The 23,656-nt window shown below is 43.9% G+C and overlaps 1 long non-coding RNA gene across 1 annotated transcript in view; it reads right to left on the bottom strand.

Annotated features, from left to right (window-relative positions):
- Nucleotides 1-943: 943 nt before the first annotated feature.
- The window catches only part of LOC141172965 (uncharacterized), a 43,660-nt gene continuing 20,947 nt past the window's right edge, over nucleotides 944-23,656 (bottom strand). Inside the window, exons 2-3 of the long non-coding RNA XR_012252563.1 lie at nucleotides 1,103-1,163; nucleotides 944-991 (exon numbers count right to left, since the gene is read on the bottom strand). This is a non-coding gene — a long non-coding RNA (uncharacterized lncRNA). The remainder of the gene's footprint in view (nucleotides 992-1,102; nucleotides 1,164-23,656) is intronic.

Consider the following 23,656-nt stretch of genomic DNA (forward strand, 5'->3'; position numbering starts at 1 on the left):
CGAGCAACGAGCACCTGAGCATTTTAGTGCTCTCTCGTCACTAAAAAGTAAATCTATACATACCTGTATGGCCCATAGTAGAGGTTTGATTGCAGAGAAAATTTTGTACAGGCTTGGCACTATGAACTCCAGGGGACGCCAAGCAATCCCCGCCTATGTGCTTATTATTCCCCCAAATCCCCGCCTATATGCTTCATTATCATATTCCCTCCGTCCCCTACGCGTCACAGGGTCCTGTGACGTGCACTGTGCTCCCCCTCTTGCTGGGCATGCACAAAGTGCTGCTCACATAGAGCTCACATGGAGCACGCTTTGTTTCCTCCCGGTCCCATCTGCCTGTGCACTGCGCTGCAAGGTTCTATTGTGCAGGCGCTGGGTAGTGACAGTGACTCCCCGGAGCTTGCTTGTTTGATTGTCCGCATAGTGGATGAGTGCAGAAATCGTCTTCTATTTCCTTGCATTACGAAAGATAAGAAAGAGGGACACATATAGCGGCTTGACAATTTTTATTTTATGCCAAGTCAGTAACCTAACCTCACCCTCAACATCCTTTATATGTGCCCACACAGAAATATTGCTCCTAGTTAAGCCCGTTAATGTTCCCACACAATATTGTACCCTTTTCATGACCCCCACAGTGCCCCCCATACAGTATGGTACCCCCCCCAAACACAGTATGATGTCCCCACAGTGTACACACAGCTACAGTGCACACACAGGTTCTAGCTACTATTTTCATACATTGTTACAGGTCATTTCTAATCTCAAATTCTTACTGATTGAGCTCTATATTTTTCCGTCGTCATTAATTTTACCCCTTTTTTCTTTGATAAAATCTTACCAGATTATTCAAATTTTGGGGAATTTGTTTAATATATTGTCAGTTTGGAATATTTTAACACTTATCACAAAATCAGATGTATATAATACAAAAAACAGTGTAAAAAATATATTTTACCTGACTCCACTGATTGGTGCACTGAAATTAAAACTGCAACAAAAAAACGAAAAAAAGAACACATTTTTATTGATATTTTTCATTACTATTTTGGTTGTTTTTGAGCAGTTTTATATATTTATTTATTTTTTTTATAGCACTTACCCAGCAGCAGCAATGAAGTCACCAACGCGATCTTCATGTTGACCAAGCTCTATCCAAAATACTGAAAGGGGAAAAGATAATATTTATTAATAAAGTCCTGATTGTCCTGATGTTGGTAAATATTCTATTTAGTCATTTTGTGCCCTCCCAAGCACTAGGTCTTTGGGGTCACTTCTACTTTTACCCCCCATTTATCTATAGCAGGGCAAGAAAAACAAGTCCAAATTTGTGTACATATTAGATATGGTCCGAAATGCGTGAGCAAGCAAACAAATTCGGTATTTTATGGATTTTTTTTCAAAATGGAGTATTATCCAACTTAGTGATCTGCTCCACCTGACCAAGTGAGAAAGTGTATCTGAAAGGGATGACATTGGGGCTGGAGTAAAAGCTTTGTGTAGTCAAATCGATCAGACCCAATATGATTTTATATATTATGTGCCGGGGTGGAGACATAATGTTAAACTAGATTTTAAGCTTTGTATGTGTGAAGATGTGTACACAGCATTGATGTATTTAAATAGTAAAACAACATGGCCACATTGTCTCCTCTCTCACCGCTCTGTCCTTATCAAACAATGATTCACAATTTCCTACAATCCGGACTTTGCAACTTCTAATAAATGAGAATTAGGGCCCACACTCATCAGCATAAATAAAATCAGTCCAATGTTGTTCCGGAAAAGCAGGACGAGTGTTATGTGAGTGTTATGCGAGTGCAATGCGATTTTTCCCACCTTCCATCCGTATGACATCTGTATGACATGCGCATGCAATGCGTTTTTAACATCGGGTTTTACATACAGTAATCCTCTATGTCATTTCAAGCTAGTTTTCTAACTAATAAAACAATTCTATATACTGAGACAGATATATAGATAATAATAGATAGATAGATAGATAGATAGATAGATAGATAGATCGATAGATAGATAGATAGATAGATAGATAGATAGATAGATAGACAGATAGATAATATGTGCAGTGCGTGTGTAGTTTACTGTACATATATTTAGCTAATAATTAAAGAATTAAAAGAAAAAGATGGCGTGCGGTCCCCCATATTTTTCTTAACCAGCTGAGGGAAAGGCGACAGTTGAGACCTGATGTTTGTAGTCTGGCAAGGGGGTAATAAACATGGAGCTTCCCAAGCTATTATTATCATCTCACAGCTGTCTGTGTAATCTTTACTGGTTATTACAAGGGAGGACCCCCAAAAAAATGACGAGGGGTACCCCCTATATTTAATAACCAGGAAAGGCTAAACAGACAGCTGTGAGCTGATATTAATATCCTAAGAAGGGGCCATGGATATTGGCCCCCGCACAGATTAAGAACATCAGCCTTCAGCCGCCCGAGGAATGCCGCATCCATTAGAAACACCAATTCTGGTGCTTAGCATCAGCTCTTCCCACTTGCCCTGGTGAGGTGACAAGTAAGGTTAGAGTATTGGGGTTGATGTCAGCTTTGTAATGTTAGTTGATATCAAGCCCAAAGGTTAGTAATGGAGAGGCGTCTGTAAGACACCCCCATTACTAACCCCATAGTCAAAAGTAATAAAGAGACACACATTGTCTGTCTTTATTACATTTGAGTATGGGTTAATAATGGGGGTGTCTGATACACGCCTCTCCATTACTAACCCCTGGGCTTGATGTCAGCTGGCATTACAAAGCTGACATCAACCCCAATACTCTTACCTTACTTGTCAACTCACCAGGGCAAGTGGGAAGAGCCAGGCAAAACGCCAGTGTTGGCGCATGTAATGGATTCACCTTTTCCGGGGCGGCTGTGGGCTGCTATTTTTAGGCTGGGGGGGACACAATATACATGGCCCCTTCCCAGTCTGAGAATACCAGCCCCCAGCTGTCTGCTTTAGCTTGGCCTGTTATCAATTATGAAGGGGATCCAAAGCCATTTTTTTTTAATTATTTATTTAAATAATTTAAACAAAATAGCATGGGACCCCTCTATTTTTGATAACCAGCCAAGCTAAAGCTGACAGCCGGGGGCTGCTTACCAAGCATAGATGAAACTGCATGTCTTTTTTTTTTATTTATTTATTCTTGTACAAAGCGATCTGGCCAATCACAGCTATGCCAATATTTGACATGGCTGTAATTGAGCCGGAAGTGCCCACACAGCAAAGTTTGTTGAATTGGCTTAGCTGCAGCCTTTTCACAAGCTTTATTCAGGCTGCCAAACCCGAACAGTAACATGGACATCCTGGAGAAGTCCATGTTCGGGGTCCGTGCACGGACAATAGGTGTTTGGTGCGGACCCCGAACTTTACTGTTCGGGTTCGCCCATCCCTACTTAGAAGTATGGCTGGTTTTATCAGTGGTACTGCAGGGGACTCTGGAGACCATTGGCGCTCGGGTCAGAGGTAGTAACTAGATATAGGGAAAGCAAAAAACTGAGCCTTTGCCCCAGGTAAAAGAAAACCTAGCTGGGAAGCAAGTGAATTTAAAACCCCATATGAATTAATACCAAAATATTGCAGTACAATGTCAAATAATATTGCCTACGGTGGCCATAAATACTGCCTTTAAGTATTTAAATAATACTGTCAAATAATGCCTTCTTTCTTGATGCTACTATAAATTTTATATCACAGAAAACTGCCATTGAATGGATATATAATGCTGCGTTCCAGTGCTCAAATAATTCTGCCATACAATGCCCAAGTAAGGCTTCTAATCATCACTCAAACAATACTGCTGTCCTAATCCTGTATAATGCTGCCATTCACAGATCAAATAATAGTGCTATACAACACATGTAATGCTACAGTTCAGTCCTCAAGTGACACCGCCAAATAATGCCCTAAAAATATAGCCAATCACTGCTCAAATAATACTGCCAAAAATGCCTATATAATACTGCCAAATAATGCCTATATAATACTGCCAAAAAGGCCTATATAATACTGCCAAACAAGTCATCCATATCCAAATGAGTATGCAGTGTATTTCCAAGAGATTACTGACACTCAATGCCCCCAAAACTACAAGTCTTTCGACCCCCATTGGAAACAGGGAGCCTTGGAAAATGGTCTAGTTGGTCACCCTCTACCAGCCTTTCGTATATCAGTAATAACCATAAAACCGATGGTAACAGAAATGACAGACTTACTCTCCACTTTTGTAAGTTCGACCTTCAGTCAAATCAGCAACATGTCCAAAAACCCAGAGCTCTCTCCTTTTATCTGGTGCCTCCAATAGCCAGAGGGAGATACAGAATCTGGGAAACTGGAATTTCTGGTGTTAATAACTGTCACTGCGAGCTGAAATTCAGATCAATGTCAGAAGAAGCCAAAAAAAGGTGAAAAACCAACAGTGGAAGAATAGATGAGAAATCAGGGAAATCAGAGAAAAATGACAGATCCTTCTAAAAAATATGAATTTCTCCCGGCAATACATTGACGATGCCCCGGAGTGATAGTAATCCAACAATCTTACTATGAATTGTGGTCAACTCAGTGACACTGTGTATGTCAGACTAATACATTGTACCACACTGATACACTGTAGTAAACAACCAGGATGTGTTTAATTAACAAAGGATTATGTAAACTGGAAAGTATTGTAGAAAAAAGAGATGAGCGAGCATCAAAATTTTTGCTCGTTTTGAGTAACGAGTATAATGGAGTCAATGGGAAATCCAAGCATTTTTTCAGGTAGACCCTACAAGGAGGTCTGGGGGTCATTGAAAATGTTGAAATGGATGGAAAAGGTGTCGAATGGAAGGAAAACAGTATGGGAAAGACCCCTGGAAACATCTCTGATTTCCAGATAACTGCTGAGAACAATGCTTTCACACTTTTACTCCACTTTAATGACTGACAATAAAACATTCAAAATCGAAAAGAACTTGGGAGTTTAAAGGAAAAAAAATGTTAAGAAACATTTTTTCCTGTATAATGAATCCATGTTAGGCAAAATTTAAAAAGGATTTAAAAAAATAATAATTTAAGTAAACCAAAATTGTACTTTTTATTACAAAATTGGAAATTTCAGTGTAATTTATGAAGGAAGCAAGAACTACCAACAATTAGGGACTCAGAGGGACTCAGATACACCCTGTATTAGACATAAAGGGGGGCATCATTCATATTCAGTACAAATTGTCATGTAGTGGTACTCACAGACTCATAAAGGCTATGCACTAAGTGCAAAGCCTGTCAGAAATTACAAGCAGGGTCATCCATAATAAAAATAATAATTTTTATTTATATAGCGCCAACATATTCCGCAGCACTTTACAATTAAGTAGGGACATGTACAGACAATATAAACAATACAATGTATCACATTTCATCAGTTACATGAGGAGTGAGGGTCCGGCTGCTCGTAAGCTTACAATCTGTATGGAAATGGGGGGGACACAATAGGAAGAACATGGTCATCAGCCAGTATCTGTCTAAGGGCAGTTACCATCTGGTATTTGGTGATTGGCGGATGTGGAGACAGATGAATACGCAGGGGCAGATTAAGATTAATATTTAGGATTGAACAAGGGAGAGTTAGGTTGGTGACTTAAGGTGATAGGCTTGTCTAAACAGATGTGTTTTTAAAGCACATTTGAAGACATGGGGGCTAGATATCAGTTGGATCGTTTGGGGCAGTGTATTCCAGAAAACTGGTGCGGCACAAGAGAAGTCTTGGACCCTTGAAGGCACCAACTGGCGCGGCACGAGAGAAGTCTTGGACCCTTGAAGGCAACAACTGGAGTGCCTCATAAAAAAATTAAGAAAGTGTAGTTGTAGTATTTCTACACTCATAAAGGCTTTGCACAAAGTCATCCATACACCCTAGAAGGCAACAACTGACGGGCCTCATTCAAATATGGAACATAAAATACTTTATGTGCTGCTGTCATCTGGTGGTGTGGAAAAGTCGGGTCTAATGCAAGCTTTTTTCATTTTTATCAGAGTGAGCCTGTCTGCATTTTCTGTTGACAGGCAAAAGCGCCTCTCTGTTATGACCCCCCTAATGGCACGAAAAACCAGCTCAGACATGACGCTAGCGGCAGGCAGCACAACACCTTCAAGGCATAGAGGGACAGCTCATGCCAGGTGTCCAGATTTGAGACCCAATAGTTGAAGGTCACAGAGGAATTAGGGAGTATGCTGGTTTGGTCGGCCAGGTATTGCTTGACCATCTTTAAAAACTTTTCCATCCTTGTCAAAATTACCCGGTAATCAGGGCATGGACACTGGGAGGGTTTCATGAAATTGGCCCATGCCTTTGACAGTGTACCCCTGCCTCTGCTGTACCTGGTGTGTGACTCCCTCACCTTTCCTCCTTGGTTGTGCAAGGAAGCTTGCTCCCTGCCACTAGTGTTGTTTGATGGGAATTTTTTCAATATATTTTACACAATGGCCTTCTCGTATAGAATCATTTTAGTAGACCTCTTCCCCTCAAGAAGGAGAGATGCAGGCTTCTTCTTGTAGCGTGGTCTAGCAGGGTGAGCAACCAGTACTCTTTTGGCCAAGAAAGAGAATGTAATGTGAGGGTCACGGGAAAGAAAGCAGTACATAAAGCTGCCATATGTGCCAAGGTCCTATAGTCAACACTTCCTGTCTCCACCATGATGACTACTCTCCCTCTCATCCTCTTTCCCCTCCTTAGCCCATCCAAGTCGGAGAGACAGGACCAAGCTTGTGTGTGTACTAGCCCCTGTTGCGTGCTGAGCAGATGAGATGAGGCTGGGCTGGGTAGTATCTCCCTATCTCATGTCTTCCTCCATCTGCTCATGGTCCACATGCATAGCTTCATGTTTAATTATTTGTGAACAGTGACTGTTTAAGTAGTCACAGAAGCAGGATAATTGTGCTGATTATGGCATCATCATCACTCACTATTTTTGTGGAGTCCTCAAAATCTTGATGAACCACACAAATGTCAGACATCCATGCTCACTCTTCAGTTGTTATGTGTGGAGGCTGACCAGAATACTGACGGGCGTGTTGGAGCTGGAATTCCACAACTGGCCTCTGCTGTTCACAAAGCATTGCCAGCATATGCAGTGTGGAGTTCGAGTATGTGATAATGTTGCACACCAGTTGGTGAGCTGGCACTTGCATGCGCTTCTGCAGCACTGCCAGAGCGCAGTCAGCTATAGCTGACTTTCAGAAATGGGTGCTGACGTGGCATACTTTTACCAGAAGCTCTGGCAAATCTGGGTATGTTTTCAGAAACTGATGAACTACCAAGTTGAGCACGTGTGCCAAGTGTGGAACATGTGTGAGTTGCCAAGCTTCATAGCCACCACCAGGTTACGCCCATTATCACACACGACCATGCCTGGTTGGAGGTTCAACGGTGAGAACCACAGATCTATCTGGTCTGTTATTCCTTATTAACTCTGACGTGGTGTGAATTTGGTCTCTTAGACAAATTAGCTTCAGCAGAGCCTGTTGCCCCTTCCCTGAGGCAGTGTTGCAGAGCTTCCAGGTTCCAGCTGATGTGGATGACATGCTCTAAGATAGGACATCAGAGATGAAGGATGAGGAGGAGCAGGCGGGGGAGTAGGAACTGGTTTACGAGGTGGAGGAAACCCTGAGAGAAGTAGAATCAGCAATCCTTGGGGTCGGTAGCACATGTGCCGTGCCAGGGTGGGACTCGGACCCAGCTTCCACAATGTTCACCCAGTGTGCCGAAATTTCCCACAAACCAAAGCAAAACAAAACAAAACAAAAACAAACAAAACAAAACAAACAAAACAAAGCAAAGCATTTGACAAAATATCTCACACCATCCTTATTGAAAAAATTACCAAGTATGGAATGGACAAGGCAACTGTTAGGTGGATTCATATCTGGCTTAGTGTTCGGACTCAAAGAGTGGTCGTAAATGGCTTCACATCCAGTTGGATGAATGTCTCAAGTGGGGTACCACAGGGCTCTGTCTTGGGACCTGTATTGTTCAACATCTTTATCAATGATTTAGATGAAGGAATTGAGGGTAAACTGATTAAATTTGCTGATGACACAAAGCTAGGAGGGATAGCTAATACTAGAGAAGAGAGAGAGAGAGAGGATTCAAAAAGACCTAAATAAACTGGAGCAGCGGGCAGTAACTAACAGAATGGTTTTTAACAGGGAAAAATGCAAAGTACTACATCTGGGCAATAAAACTGAAAAAAGCATATACAAAATGGGAGGAATAGAGCTAAGCAACAGTACATGTGAAAAAGACTTAGGTATACTAATAGATCATAGACTGAACATGAGTCAACAGTGTGAAGCAGCAGCAAAAAAGGCAAATACAATTATGGGTTGTATTAACAGAAGCATACAGTCTAGATCACGTGAAGTCATTATCGGACTTTGCTCCTCTTTGGTCAGACCTCATCTGGAATACTGCGTCCAGTTTTGGGCACCACATTTTAAAAAAGACATCGACCAACTGGAGCAAGTTCAGAGAAGAGCGACCAGAATGGTGACCGGTCTGCAAACCATGTCCTATGAGGAACGGTTACAGAATTTGGGAATGTTTAGCTTGCAAAAAAGAAGACTGAGAGGAGACTTAATAGCTGTCTGCAAATATGTCAAGGGCTGTCACATTGTAGAAGGATCATCTTTATTCTCATTTGCACAAGGAAAGACTATAAGCAATGGGATGAAACTGAATGGGAGGAGACACAGATTAGATATTAGAAAAAACTTTTTGACAGTTAGGGTGATTAATGAGTGGAACAGGCTGCCACGAGAGGTGGTGAGTTCTCCTTCAATGGACGTCTTCAAACAGAGGCTGGACAGACATCTGTCTGAGATGATTTAGTGAATCCTGCTTTGAGCAGGGGGTTGGACCAGATGACCCAGGAGGTCCCCTCCAACTCTACCATTCTAGGATTCTATGATTCTATATATGACAACTAACCTACCTTTTTGTCTCTATTATTTTATATTTTTTTATCTCTACAGTTTGCAAGAAATGAAACATCTTTTACTGAAAAGATTGTTAACTAAAAGAATACTGTGTGACAAAATATCTATGTTGTAAAAAAAAATCTTGATGGTATTAGTCAATTTTTCAAGAACCAAATTTCTACACCTGTAGTAGCCGATTTTTGCTTTTATTTCAAACCAACTAAATTTCACATAGTAGTTCTACAGTAGAAAAAGGAATCGGAGCCTACTATGCTTTGCAGATTTCAAATCCATGGGAGAAGAACCGGTAGGTGCCGTAGCTCCAGCTGGTGTGGCTCAGAGACAGTAGAAAAGTGAAAGGAGCGGCACTTCCACAGGCAAAATAAACCAATTATTTTAGCTCTTCAAACCTTAAAACCCGACATACAAAGATAAAAAATGAGAACTTTCTGGCATCCTGGACGCCCTTATTCATAGCATAGTAATGAAATCATCACAATGGTCCTGTTTTAAGCGAAACACAGCCAATCACAAAGTGGCTGAAAATGACGTGGGTGATTAGCAGGTGTGCAAGAACGTACAACATGCAAAGATATACCAAAAATGAACAATCAATGTATAGAAAGAATATTGCTCCTTTAGTTAATTCCTCTGGGATGTTTGCTGTCCTCATTCAACCAAAGACATGAAACATGTAATGATATACAAAAAGTGATCAATCAATATGTATATAAAAGAGATCGCTCCTATAATTCTTACCTCTAGGGTATTTGCTGTCTAAGTTTAATATCCAAAACGCTTCTCGCATCATAAGGCGTTTTTGTCAACTATCTCCTCTAGGAGGTTATGGCACTCTTTCAATACCAAAGAATATTAGGTGCGTTGAGTCCCCATTGTGCATGGTAACAAAATGTTTGACAGCACCAGAGTAAGATCCATTTTTTTGGGATATATTACTTAAGTGTTCAGAAAATTCTCTGTTTCCATTTTCTAGGGTGCATGTCACATATTGTATTTTATATAAATCACAAAGAATAGATGGTGGGTATAGCAATTGATGAATTCCTGGATATGATGAATATCTTCTTGGGAAGAATTAAAACTTTTAGTTTTGTCCGCAGCAAAGGTGCACATGTTACAGCGGCTTCCATTGCATTTAAAAAGAACCTTGGGAATTAACTAACAGGTTTTTCTAGTTGGACTTTGGGACAGGCTCAGTGAAAGCATGTTGCCCAGAGTCCGACTTCTTTTTGCCACAAACCTACAGCCCTGAGATATAATTTTTTTGAATGTGACATCCTGATTGATGAGTGGAAGATTTTTTTGGATAATGTTTTTGACTTGACTATATAGAAGGCTGTGGAAAAAGTAACAGGTGCTTCATTAGTCATATCTGATGCAAAGTTTTTCTTGTTAGGTAGGAGTTGTTTTGTTTTTAGCTTTGGTGAATGTACCCCCCAATTAACTGACTTCCATATCCCTTTTCTCAAAATGTACTTTGTACAACATTACACTCCGCAAGAAAACAGTTGTCATCTGAACAAGTGCGTCTGGCATGTAACATTTCTCCATAGGGGAAAGCCCTAGTAGTGTATTTAGGGTGACAACTTGTCTATTGGAGAATAGTATTGCCGGATATACTCTTCCTGCGCAGAGATGTATTTACACGATCGGCAATGTAATCACCTTCAAGAGAAATATCTAAAAATTAGATTTGATTGGAAAGTGGATCAGCCGTGAACTTCAAATTAATTGTATTGTCATTTAAATATAGAAAAAATTCAGAGAATTTCAGTGTGATTCCCACCCACACGAGGAGGAGGTCGTCTACAAACCGACCATACCACCTGATGTGAGTGGAAAAAGGGTTGTCATTATTGATGGGCAAGCACTAAAATGCTCGGGTCGAGCACATTGGATTACTCGGGTGCTCGACCCAAGCAATGAGCCCAATGTAAGTCTATGGGAAACTCGAGCGTTTTTCAGTCGGCTCCCCCCGGCGGTCTGCAGAGGGCCTAAAAATTGCCCAAGTCGGTGGGAACAGTGCTCAAATGACATGAGAACAGCATGGGAAAGACCTCTGGAAGCATTTCTGACTCCCAGATCACTGCTGTCAACAATGTTATCAGAGGTATTACGTCACTTTTACGGACTCACAATAAAACATACAAAAACTAAACCAAAATGAATTTTCCTGGGAAATATGTTAAGGAACATCCTTTCCAGGATAATGACTTGAATATAAGGCAAAATAAATATACAAAAACAAAAATGCTCCTCCACACCTTGGACTATGTTCATACATAGCGTTTTTGATGCATTTTTGCACTTTTGCATTGCTTTCAACCAAGACAAATGCATTCACTGGGAAATGTCATTTTAACATTTTACAACCTTATCTGGCCATGTGGTGTGTGACACATCATCAGACACATGCATACAGTGCTGAAAAGACAAGGGAACAGCATGGGGAAGACCTCTGGAAGCATCCCTGACTCCCAGATCACTGCCTAAAAGTTTGCCCATCATAAGTGATCCTTGACACATGCGAAGATGCCTCCCGCCATGCACCTGTCGTTGCAGACTTGCAACAATCACCGTCCATGTCCTTGTCCCAGTGTAGCGTTCAGTTGTCCCTACCCTATTCCTTGGAATGCAAGCGCAAGTATGCAGCCAGCCACCCACCCACCCACAGGCTGCTGCAATACTATATTGCCAAATTTTTGACAGCTGCTTGCACGTGAAATGTGGCCTTTTAGGCTTGTGGAGGCGGAAGCTTTTCATAACCTCATGCCGGCGTCGGCCGGGTGTCCATACTCAGTCCCCAGCCGCCACTGTTTCTTCCAGTGTCGTCTCCGCCTTCCACAAGCACTGGTCCCACAACATTATCCGTACCCTCCCCAGTGCACTTACTGGGAAGGACCGCCTAACCACAAACACGTGGACAGGTGAATGTCGTCAGGGACAGTACGGAGCCAGTCCACAGCTTTTTTAGCTGAGTTGTATTTCACCACAGCCATATTCTTTAGCTTGGTGAAAGGAATTGGGAAACCATATCTACCCAGCTATCATTTCTCCCAGGAAGTCCTTTAAAGCTGCTTTCACTTGAAATGTGGCCTTTTAGGCTCGTGGAGGCGGAAGCTTTTCATAACCTCATGCTGGCGGCGGCCGGGTGTCCATACTCGGTCCCCAGCCGCCACTGTTTCTCCTGGTGTCGTCTCCGCCTTCCACAATCACGGGTCCCACAACATTACCCATGATAGTGCTAACTTTGCAGTAGCTATGGGGCTCTTGAGCGGGGGAGAAAGGTGAGCCCTCAGAATCAAATCATGTGGTGGGCCCAATGTTTTTCAATCTGAAACAGCTTCTCAGTGGTTTGTCACCCAAGCATTAAGCATGTTATCTTCAGCACAGCCTGTTGCCGCTTGGCCAAGGCTGTGCTGCAGTGCTTTCAGCTTGGGGTCATTTCGGAGATGGAGGAGGAGATGCAGGAGCTGAACAATGTGATTACATTGAGGTTACATTGGCAACTCTGTTTTTATACTAAAGAAAGATCCTACTGTTTTTTTTTTTTTTATGTTATTTTTTAAGGCAAATGCATTCACCGGGAAATGTCATTTTAACATTTTACAACCTTATCTGGCAAAGTGGTGTGTGACACATCATCAGACACATCCTGTTTCATTAATGATGGAGGGACTCTGAAAGACACATAGAGCAGTGCCACAGTAACGAGTACGACATGTTCCCATTAGAAAGGAGAGAGTCTGCTATACAGTTATAGGGTATGCAGTGAGTCCAACGGCTGACCAAATTTAGGAAAAACCCCACTAAGAAATTAAAGACACATAAAGCAGGGCCACAATAGCGACAAATTCCCATTAGAAAGGAGAGAGTCTGCTATACAGTTATAGGGTTTGCAGTGAGTCTAACGGCTGACCAAATTTAGGAAAAAACCCACTAAGAATTTAAAGAGACATAGAGCAGGGCCACAGTAACAAGTACGACATGTTCCCATTAGAAAGGAGAGGGTTTGCTATACAGTTATAGGGTATGCAGTGAGTCCAAAGGCTGACCAAATTTAGGAAAAACCCCACTAACAATTTAAAGAGACATAGAGCAGGGCCACAGTAACGACAAATTCCCATTAGAAAGGAGAGGGTCTGCTATGCAGTTATAGGGTATGCAGTGAGTCCAACGGCTGACCAAATTTAGGAAAAACCCCTCTAAGAATTTAAAGACACTTAGAGAAGGGCCACAGTAATGACAAATTCCCATTAGAAAGGAGAGAGTCTCCCATAGTGTCGGCCTATGCAGTGAATGTAAGGGCTGCCTAAAATTTGGAGGCACTTCAATGTCCCTTGGAAGAGACGTGGAGGCGGGCCTCATCAAAAAATGTTCCCATTAGAAAGGAGCTGGCCTCCTATACTTGTAATGCCTATGCACTAAGTGTATGGGCTGACAATCATTTACCCCTGGGGGTATACATGAACATACTGCATAAAAAATTTTTTTTACGGGCATCATAAACACCCTTTAAAAAAATTATGTGGGTGTTGCATCACGGACCACAGTCACCCTGGTGATATGATGGTGGAGGATGAGGAGAAGGAGGAGGACAAGAGCAAATAGACAAAATCTGGAAGCGTATACCCATGTGTGGGTGTGAAAAGGTGCATGGCAATACACCTCCCAAGAAAAGCCACTGGATTTGAGTTTATGTTACGCTGCTATCATTCAGTGGTGTTGAGAAGTCTGGCCCAATCCAGCCCTTGTTCATTTTTATAAGAGTCAGGCTGTCAGCATTTTCAGTTGACAGGCGGATGCGCTTATCAGCTATAATTCCACCAGCGGCACTAAAAACCAGCTCTGATAAAACGCTGGTGGCAGGGCAGGCCAGGACCTCCAAGACATAGAGAGCCAGTTCATTCCACGTATCCAGCTTGGATACCCAATAATTATAAGGCACAGAGGAATCGCGGAGAACGTTGGTACGGTTGGCAAGGTACTCCCTCAGCATCTTCCCAAACTTTGCACTCCTTGTGAGAGTACCCCACGCCTCAGGGCCTGTGCGATGGGAGGGTCTGAGAAAACTGTCCCAGAACTTTGACAGTGTTCCGCTGCCTCTGCTGGATTGAAGTTGTGTCTCTCTCGGCTGTACTCCATGGTTGTCCAACGAAGTGTGCCCTCTGCCGCCAGCGTTTTCAGATGGGAATTTTTTTAATAGTTCCGCAACAAGGGCCTTCTGGTACAGCCCCATTTTTGTAGACCTGTCCGCCTCAGGAATAAGAGATATAAAGTTCTCCTTGTAGCGTGGGTCTAGAAGTTTCATCAACTGTCACCCAAAATTTAGAGAACACGAGGGTCATGGGAAAGGCAGCGTAACATAAACTCAGCCATGCGTGCCAGACTACTAACAGGCAAGACTTCCGTGTCCTCACCAAGAGGATGACTGACCATGCTCTCCTCCTCCTCCTCTCTGTCCTCTGGCCATCCATGCTGAACAGATGGTATGACAGCTGTACAGGTAGTACCGTCTATAGTGCATAAAACTAGCTCCTGTCCTTCCTCCTCCTCCTCTTCCTCATGGTCACCCAATCCATGTTGGGATGAGATGAGGCTTGGCTGTGTGTAATCACCCTGTATGGTTCCTTGCTCCATCTCATCGTGCTCCGCAAATCCTCTTTGATTGTGAGCAGAGAGCGTTTCAGAAGACAGAGAAGAGGGATGGTGATGCTAAATATGGCATCATCGCCGCTCACCATCATGGTGGAGACCTCAAAGTTTTGGAGGATGGTACATATATCTGACATCCATGTCCACTCCTGAGGTCTTATGTATGGAGTCTGAACTGAATACCGACCGCCTTGTTGATAATGGTACTCAACAACTGCCCTCTTCTGCTCACAAATCCTTCCCAACATCTGCAGTGTAGAGTTCCAATGCGTGGGGACATCACACACCAGTCTGTGAGCCGGAAGCTGCAAATGCTGCTGAAACACTGCAAGGGCGGCGGAAGCAGTAGCTGACTTTATAAAATGGATACACAGGCGGCGTACTTTAACAAGCAGATCTGGCAGCTCCGGGTAGGATTTGAGAAACCGCTGAACCACGAAGTTAAGCACATGGGCCAGGCATGGTACGTGTGTGAGCTCGCCTCATCTCAGAGCCGCCACCAGGTTCCGGCCATTGTCACACACGACCATGCCTGGCTGTAGGTTCAGCGGTGTGAGCCACAGATCTGCCTGCTCTTTCAGAGCTGTCCACAACTCTTCAGCATTGTGCGGTTTGTCACCTAAGCATATTAGTTTCAGCACAGCCTGTTGCCGCTTGGCCGAGGCAGTGCTGCAGTGCTTCCAGCTTGTGACTGATGTGGTCATTTCGGAGATGGAGGCTGAAGAAGAGGAGGATGCTGAGGACAATGAGGTGCAGGAGCTGTAGACCGTGAGGGCAACCCTGATTGACCTAGGGCCCACTATCCTTGGCGTCGGGCAGACATGTTCCGTCCCAAGGTCCGACTGGGTCCCGGCTTCCACTATGATAACCCAGTGTGCCATCAGCGAGATGTACCATCCCTGCCCACAAGCACTTGTCCATGTGTCCGTGGTTAGGTGGACTTTCCCGGTAACTGCGTTGTTGAGGGCACGGCTAATGTTTTGGGACACGTGCTAGTGTAATGCGGGGACGGCACAGTGGGAGAAATAGTGGCGGCTGGGGACCGAGTACCGAGGGACTGCCGCCGCCATCAGTTTGTGGAATTCTTCCGTCTCCATGAGCCTAAAAGGCAACATTTCGATGGCAAGCAGTTGTGAAATTTGAGAATTTAGTAGTGTGGCCTGTGGGGCGTTGGCTGCATATTTGCGCTTGCGTTCCAAGGACTGGGGTATGGACAACTGAAGGCTGTGCTGGGACAAGGACATGGACGTGCTTCCTGATGCTTCTACTTGAGAGTGCGCAACGACAGGTGCAGGACAGGAGGCATCTTCGCATGCACCATGGACAGGGGATTGGCTTGCATACACAACAGCGGAAGAAGCAATGGTGCCACCCGCAGACATTGTTCCTGGACCCTGGGGTTTGGCCCAGAAAGTAGGGTGATTTGCTGCCATGTGCCTGATCATGCTGGTGGTGATCAGGCTGGTCGTTTTGCCACCCCTGCTGATGCTGGCCTGGCAGGTGGTGCAAATGGCCTTTTGGGGGTTATTGGCAGAGTCTTTAAAATACAACCAGTCTCGGGAAGACCTAACAGTTGTACTGGCAACTTCCTTCGTGTTGGTGTTATGGGGAACGGTTGCCTGCCTTCTGTCTGCGGCCACCACACTGCTTCTTCCTGCCTGTTGGGGTGCTCTGCCTCCCTCCCTCTGTGTGCTGCTGTCCTCGCTCTGCATGTCCTCCTGCCAGGTTGGGTCAGTTACTATATCATCCACCACCTCGTCTTCCTCTTCCGCACCCTGGTCCTCCTCCTGACTCTCTGGCAATTGTGTCTCATCATCGTCCACCTCTTGTGACACTTTCCCACCGTCGCCTTCATGTGACCGTAGCTGATCAAATATTTGAGCATCGCTACACGCGATCTCCTCTTGCCCCGCTTCAAGTGGACTGGGCAAGAGGCCCGTATCTATAAATGGAGAAATGAACAGCTCTTCAGAGTGTCCAAGTGTGGGATCAGTTTTCTCCGGGCACTCAGCATGGTGGGAGGAAGGAGGATCAGGGAAAGGAATATGTGGTCCAGACTCATGGCTACTGAGACTTGACCGTGTGGAAGACAGGGTGGTGGTGGTAGTGATGGTTTGACGAAGACAGGGTGGTTTGACGGAGAAAACACAGTTTTAAATAGCTGGATTTCTAGTGGTGTAATATGGAAAGGACCTGGCTGTATTCTGCAGTGCCAAAAAGCAAATGGAGCAGAAAAACAGTGTTCTCTGGATTGCTTTTTAAGCAAATAATGAGGATTAGGATCCAAAAAAAAGTATTCTTGGTCCCTGAGACCTGGGCCTTTGTATAGAAATATCTAACAGCAGCAGAAGGCAGAATTGGAATGGAGCCTCTTGTGCTATATGCACTGCAGTCTGCTATATACCCTGCCTGCCTATAAACACTGCCTGCCTGATATCTCTGCAGATGGATTAGTCCTCAAAAGGACTGTTTGTTAAGATGGATATGTGTAATGTACGGTTTTTCTTCCTACACTACCTAATACACAAGCTAATCTCTCCCTAGCTCAGCAGCAGCTCTCCCTACCCTTTCTGATCCGGAGTGACTGTGACGAGCATGGCGGCGCCCGGTCTGATATAGACCTGATGACGCTGTGCGGCCAGCTAATCACTGTAATGCCACAACAAACATGGCTACGGCATTACAGTGAGTGGCAGGCAATCCCTGCATGTTGATTGGCGCTCTAAAGAGCGCCAAACATGCAGGGAGGGGACCCGAGCTCCCGCCGAGCAACCCCGGAAATACTCGGTGAGCGCCGAGCATCTCGAGCAGTGAGATGCTCGGTTGAGCACCGAGCAGTAGCAAGCATGCTCACTCATTACTAATTATTTGTTGAAACACAATTACTTCATGTTTAATTCAACATTTTTCTTACAAACAGTAGGAGCACCTATGGGCGCAAAATTTTCCCTCTCCCTCACCATACTATATATGGCTTGGTGGAAGGAGAAATTCATTTTCCACTCTGACAACCCCTTTTTCCACCCACATCAGGTGGTATGGTCGTTATGTAGATGACCTCCTCCTGGTTTGGGTGGGAATCATGCTGAAATTCTCTGAATTTTTTCTATATTTAAATGACAATACAATTAATTTGAAGTTCGCGGCTGATCCACTTTCCAATCAAATCTCATTCTTGGATATTTCTGTTGAAGAATATTACATTGCCGATCGTGTACATACATCTCTGTACAGGAAGAGCATATCTGGCAATACTATTCTCCAATCAACAAGCTGGCACCCTAAACACATTACTAGGGCTTTCCCTTATGGAGAAATGTTACGTGCCAGACGCACTTGTTCAGATGACAACTGCTTCCTTGTACACAGTAGATTGCGAGAAAGGGGATATGGAAGTCAGTTAATTGGGGGTTCATTCACCAAAGCTAAAAACAAAACAACTCCTACCTTACGAGAAAAACATTCCATCAGATATGACTAATGAAGCACCTGTTACTTTTTCCACAGCCTTCTGTATAGTCAAGTCAAAAATATTATCCAAAAAAATCTTCCACTCATCAATCAGGATGTCACATTCAGAAAAATTATATCCCAGGGCTGTAGGTTTGTGGCAAAAAGAAGTCGGACTCTGGGCAACATGCTTTCACTGAGCCTGTCCCAAAGTCCAACTAGAAAAACCTGTTGACTAATACCCAAGGGTTTTTTTAAGTGCAATGGAAACATGTGCAACTTTGCTGAGGACAAAACTAAAAGTTTTTATTCTTCCAAAGGAGATATTCATCATATCAAGGAATTCATGAATCTTAGTACCCACCATGTGGTATATTCTATTTTTTGTGATTTATGTAAAATACAATATGTGGCGTGTACCCTAGAAAATTAGAACAGCGGATCTCCGAACACTTACTGTATATCCCAAAAAATGGATCTTACTCTGGTGCTGTCAAACATTTTGTTACCATGCTCAATGGGGACTCAATTCACCTAATATTCTTTGGTATTGAAAGAGTGCCATAACCTCCTAGAGGAGATAGTTGGCAAAAACGCCTTATGCTGCGAGAAGCGTTTTGGATATTAAACTTAGACAGCAAATACCCTAGAGGTAAGAATTATAGGAGCGATCTCTTTTATATACATATTGATTGATCCTTTTTGTATATCATTACATGTTCATGTATTGGGTTGAATTAGGACAGCAAACATCCCAGAGGAATTAACTAAAGGAGCAATATTCTTTCTATACATTGATTGTTCATTTTTTTTATATTTTTGCATGTTGTACGTTCTTGCACACTTGCTAATCACCCACGTCATTTTCAGCCACTTTGTGATTGCCTGTGTTTCACTTAAAACCAGGACCATTGTGATGATTTCATTACTATGCTATGAATAAGGGCGTCCAGGACGCCAGAAACATGTCAGTTTTTATCTTTGTATGTCAGGTTTTAAGGTTTTAAGAACTAAAATAATTGGTTTATTTTACATGTGTAAATGCCGCTCTTTTCACTTTTCTCAAGTTCTGCAGTATATATGTCAATAGTCAATTTTTGGAATAAAAAAATATCGTGTACTGTACCAGGCCAAGTGGTTTTGTAAAAATTTTAATCAGTCATAATTTTACCCAAACAATGTTAAACTATATGGATGACTAATTGAATCAGGAAAAATTTTGAACTTTTTTTTGAGTTTTAGATAGCACCATAATGTAACAATAACCGCGTAAAACTGTATGGATGACTAAATGAATCCAGCTAAAAATTTTGAAAGTAAATATTTTGAAAGTGTAGTTGATGTACTCCTACACTAAAACGCTTTGCAGAAAGTGCAAAGCCAGTAAAAAATGAACAGGAGGGTAATACAGTAATCCTCTTCAGGTGTCCACTTCTTCTTCCTGGGAAGGCTGGGGGCACTGCTTCCACCTGCTTCCTGGAGCTCGATTCCCAGGTGCCTGGGCTGTAAGTGACCCAGCTTCAGGTACTGCCAGAGCCCCCGACATGAAGAAATGGGTGACAGCCCCCTGTGTCACCTGCACCATCGCCTGCTCCAGCATAGATGGTGGAGAATCCCAAGGACAGTACGATCCTTTGGGGGTGGTAGCTGCCTCTCCCAGGCCCATTCATTTCTCAAGAAGGGTTCATGCTGCTCACTTCCTTCTCAGATCACACCCACCTCATACTAGCGATGTTGACCAGCCATTTTGAGGAACGTGACCCTGGTTCCAGCCATCACCTCTGGAAGCCTTTGAGGCAAAGTGTTCTGTCTCTTCTGCCTGCTGGTTGAACGAGATGTGATGACGGGTCCCAAACTCTTCTATGGACCCCCATCTCTGCTGCCGGTCGTACGTAGAGACCTCCCCCGGGATGCCAACTGTTAGTACCTTGCGGCTAGCGGGCCCACTAGCATTTCTCCAGCCGTGGTCCGGGCTCGCATCCTTCTCTCTTCTGACCAGTTTAGGCCCCGCAGTCCGCTCACTAGTTGAGGGATCCTGGCTCTCCTATCTGCAGTCCGCAAGAACCCCAGCTGTGAAGGCTGTGGCATGCGTTCGGGCCTTGGTGGTTCTGGGAAAGCAATCACCTCCGCTATCTCGCCAGCTTTGTCTGGCTCTGATATTCCTCATGTCGCTCTCTTGGGAGTCTCGCGGGATTCTGACATCTTTGATGCCTTGTCGCCCGCTAAACACGTTACACTGAATGGATTACTAATTCAATCCATAAAAATGTTTGAATGCTTTTTTGTAGTGTTATATATATCACAGAAATATACCACAGAGTACGTAATACTCTATGGATGAGTAATTGAATCCATGAAAAAAATTCAATGCTTTTTGTAAGTTTTACATACAACCGTAATGTAACAATAACCACATTTAACTTTATGGATGACTAATTGAATCCAGAAAAAAAATTTGAACATAAATATTTTAAAAGTGTAGTTGATGTACTTCTTCACTTATAAAGGCTTTGCAGAAAGTGCAAAACCAGAAAACAATATAAGGAGGGTCATCCATGCACCCTTGAAGGCAACAACTTGTGGGCCTCATTCAAATATTGAACATTAAAAACACTTTATGTGCTGCTGTTATCTGGTGGTGTGGAAAAGTGAGGGCTAATCCAGGCTTTGTTCATTTTTATCAGAGTGAGCCTGTTTGCATTCTCTGTTTGTTATGATCCCCCGGCCGCACTAAAAACCCGCTCAGACAAGATGCTAGCGGCAGGGCAGCACAACATCTCCAAGGCATAGAGGGACAGCTCATGAAAGCTGTCCAGATTTGAGACCCAATGGTTGAAAGTCACAGATGAATTAAGGAGTTGGCTGTTTGGTCGGCCAGGTATTGCTTGACCATCTTTAAAAACTTTTCTCTTCTTGTCAAAAATACCCGGTCATCAGGCCCTGGATGCTGGGATGATTTTCATGAAATTGGCCCAGGCCTTTGACGGTGTACCCCTGCCTCTGTTGTGTCTCTCCCTCGCCTCTCCTCCTTGGTTTGGCAAGGAAGCTTGCTCCCTGCCGCTAGCGTCGTCTGATGGGAATTTTTTCAACTAAACTTCCACAATGACCTTTTGGCATAGCACCATTTTAGAAAACCTCTCCGCCTCAGCTGTAGCCAACTTGCGGAAATGTATGATGACGCAGTTTACCTTGACCAGAAGCTCTGACAAATCTGGGTATGTTTCCAGAAACTGCTGAACTAACAAGTTAAGCATGTGGGCCAAGCATGGTACATGTGTGAGTTTGCCAAGCTTCACAGTAGCCACCAGGTTACACCCATTATCACACATGACCATGTCTGGTTGGAGGTTCAGTGGCGGGAACTACTGATCTGTCTTGTCTGTTATTCCTCTAAGTAACTCTGCTGTGGTGTACGGTTTGTCTGCTTGACAAGTTAGCTTCAGCAGAGCCTGTTTCCGCTTTGCTGAGGCAGTGCTGCAGAGCTTCCAGCTTCCAGCTGATATGGACGATGTGCTCTGAGATAACACATCGGAACTGGGGGATGAGTAGGGGCAGGAGGGGGTGCAGAAACTGGTGTAGGAGGTGGATGAAACCCTGATAGATGTAGGGCCAGCAATTCTCTGCATCGGTAGCAAATGTGCCATGCCAGGGTGGACTCGACCCTGGCCTCCAAAATGTTCCCCCAGAGTGCCGTCAGGGAAATATAGCGTCCCACAAGCGCTTGTCAACATGTCGGTCATTAAGTGGACAATCCGAGTAACTGCATTGATAAGGGCATGGGTGATGTTCCTGAACACGTGCTGGTACAAGGCTGGGACACCACACTGGGAGAAAAAGTGGCGGCTGGGGACCAAGTACCAAGGGATGGTTGCCGCCATGAGTTGGTGGAAATTCTCAGGGTCAACAAGCCTAAACTGCAACATTTCCACGGCAAGCAGCCTGGATATGTTCCCATTTAGCATTTGGTCCTGTAACTGGGTGGATGGAAACTTCCTCTTTCATTGTAAGGCCTGGGGTAGAGACAGCTGAACGCTGTGCTGGGACAAGGATTTGGAAGTGCATGATGATGGTGATTCAGAATGTGCAAAGACAGGTGCAAGGTGGGAGGCATCTGCACTAGTGTCATGGACAGGTGATTGGGAAGCACCTAGCACAGGGAAAGAGGCAGTGGTGTCACCCACTAGCACCAATCGTGGACCCAGGCGTTCGGCCCACCGAGTCGGGTGCTTATATGACATATGCCTGATCATGCTGGTGGTGGATTGGCTCTCAGTGGTCAGGCCCCTGCTAATCTTGGCATGGCACAGGTTGCAAATGACCTTTTTTTGTCTCAGAACTCTCTTTAAAAAAGTCCCAGACGGGGGAATACCGAATTCTTAGATAGAGAAATTGTCGGTGCTCTGCGGAACAGTTGCCCGCCTTCTCCCACTTTTAACTCCATTGTCTCTTCCTGCCTGTTTCGGTAATGCCGATCCCATTCCCTCAGTGCTGCTGGCCTCGCTCTGCATACCAGCTTCCCAAGTTGGGTCACTCCTCTTCTACTGCCGCACCCTGGCCCTCCTGTCTTGGTGACTTAACAACAACTTGACTTATCGGCAACTGTGACTTATCATCATCTTCCTTCTTAGACAAAATTTGCCGTTCCTTAATGTCATCCTTGTGTCCGTGGCTGCTTTAAGGTTTGTGCATCACTAAATAGCATCTCCTCCTGTCCCTCTTGGAACATGCAGGTTGAGAGACCACAATCAAGAAATTATGTTGTAAAGAGCTACTCGGAGTGTCCTAGTGTGGGATCACTGGTCTCCTTTGACTCGACATGGTGGGAGGAAGGAGGATCAGGGTGAGGATTAAGTGATCCAGACTGTATGTTGGTGAGAGTGGACCGTGTGGAAGACTGAGTGGTGCTGGCCAGCATGCTGGAAGCATTATCTGCTATCCAACCAACCATCTGTTTGCACTGCTCTGGCTTCATAGGTGGTGTCCCGTGCCTCCCTGCAAAGTGGGACAGGAAGCCATGTGTTGTGGATGGCGTGTTTCTTGTGCTCCAGCAACAGGCGTAGTCGCACCTGCCCCACGTCCTCGGCATCTGCGTGCACCATCATCATCATCAGCACTTCCACTTCCCTATCCCTTACCTCTAATTGCTAGGTCTCTTGAAACCAAGTTTATTTTTAATTTAAAAAAAATTGGTCACCTGTAGCAGTCAAAGCATTTTTTTTTGGACTTTAATACCACAGTAAAGTAACACAAAGCACTTAAAAGTGTATGGATGACAAATTCAATCCACTTTTCAACTCTTTTTGGAGTGTTATATAACACCGCAATGTACCACGAAGCATGTAATACTCTATGGATGAGTAATTGAATCCAGAAAAATGTATCATCACTTTTTTGGAGTGTTACACACAGTGGTGTGAAAGAGTGTTTGCCCCCTTCCTGATTTCGTATTCTTTTGCATGTTTGTCACAATTAATTGTTTCAGATCACAAAACAAATTTAAATATTAGATAAAGATAACACAAGTAATGACAAAATGCAGTTTTTAAATGAAG

Source organism: Phyllobates terribilis, unplaced genomic scaffold (genome assembly GCF_046119375.1).
Source record: "Phyllobates terribilis strain yellow unplaced genomic scaffold, ASM4611937v1 Scaffold_12__6_contigs__length_324123572, whole genome shotgun sequence".
Classification (NCBI taxonomy): domain Eukaryota; kingdom Metazoa; phylum Chordata; class Amphibia; order Anura; family Dendrobatidae; genus Phyllobates; species Phyllobates terribilis.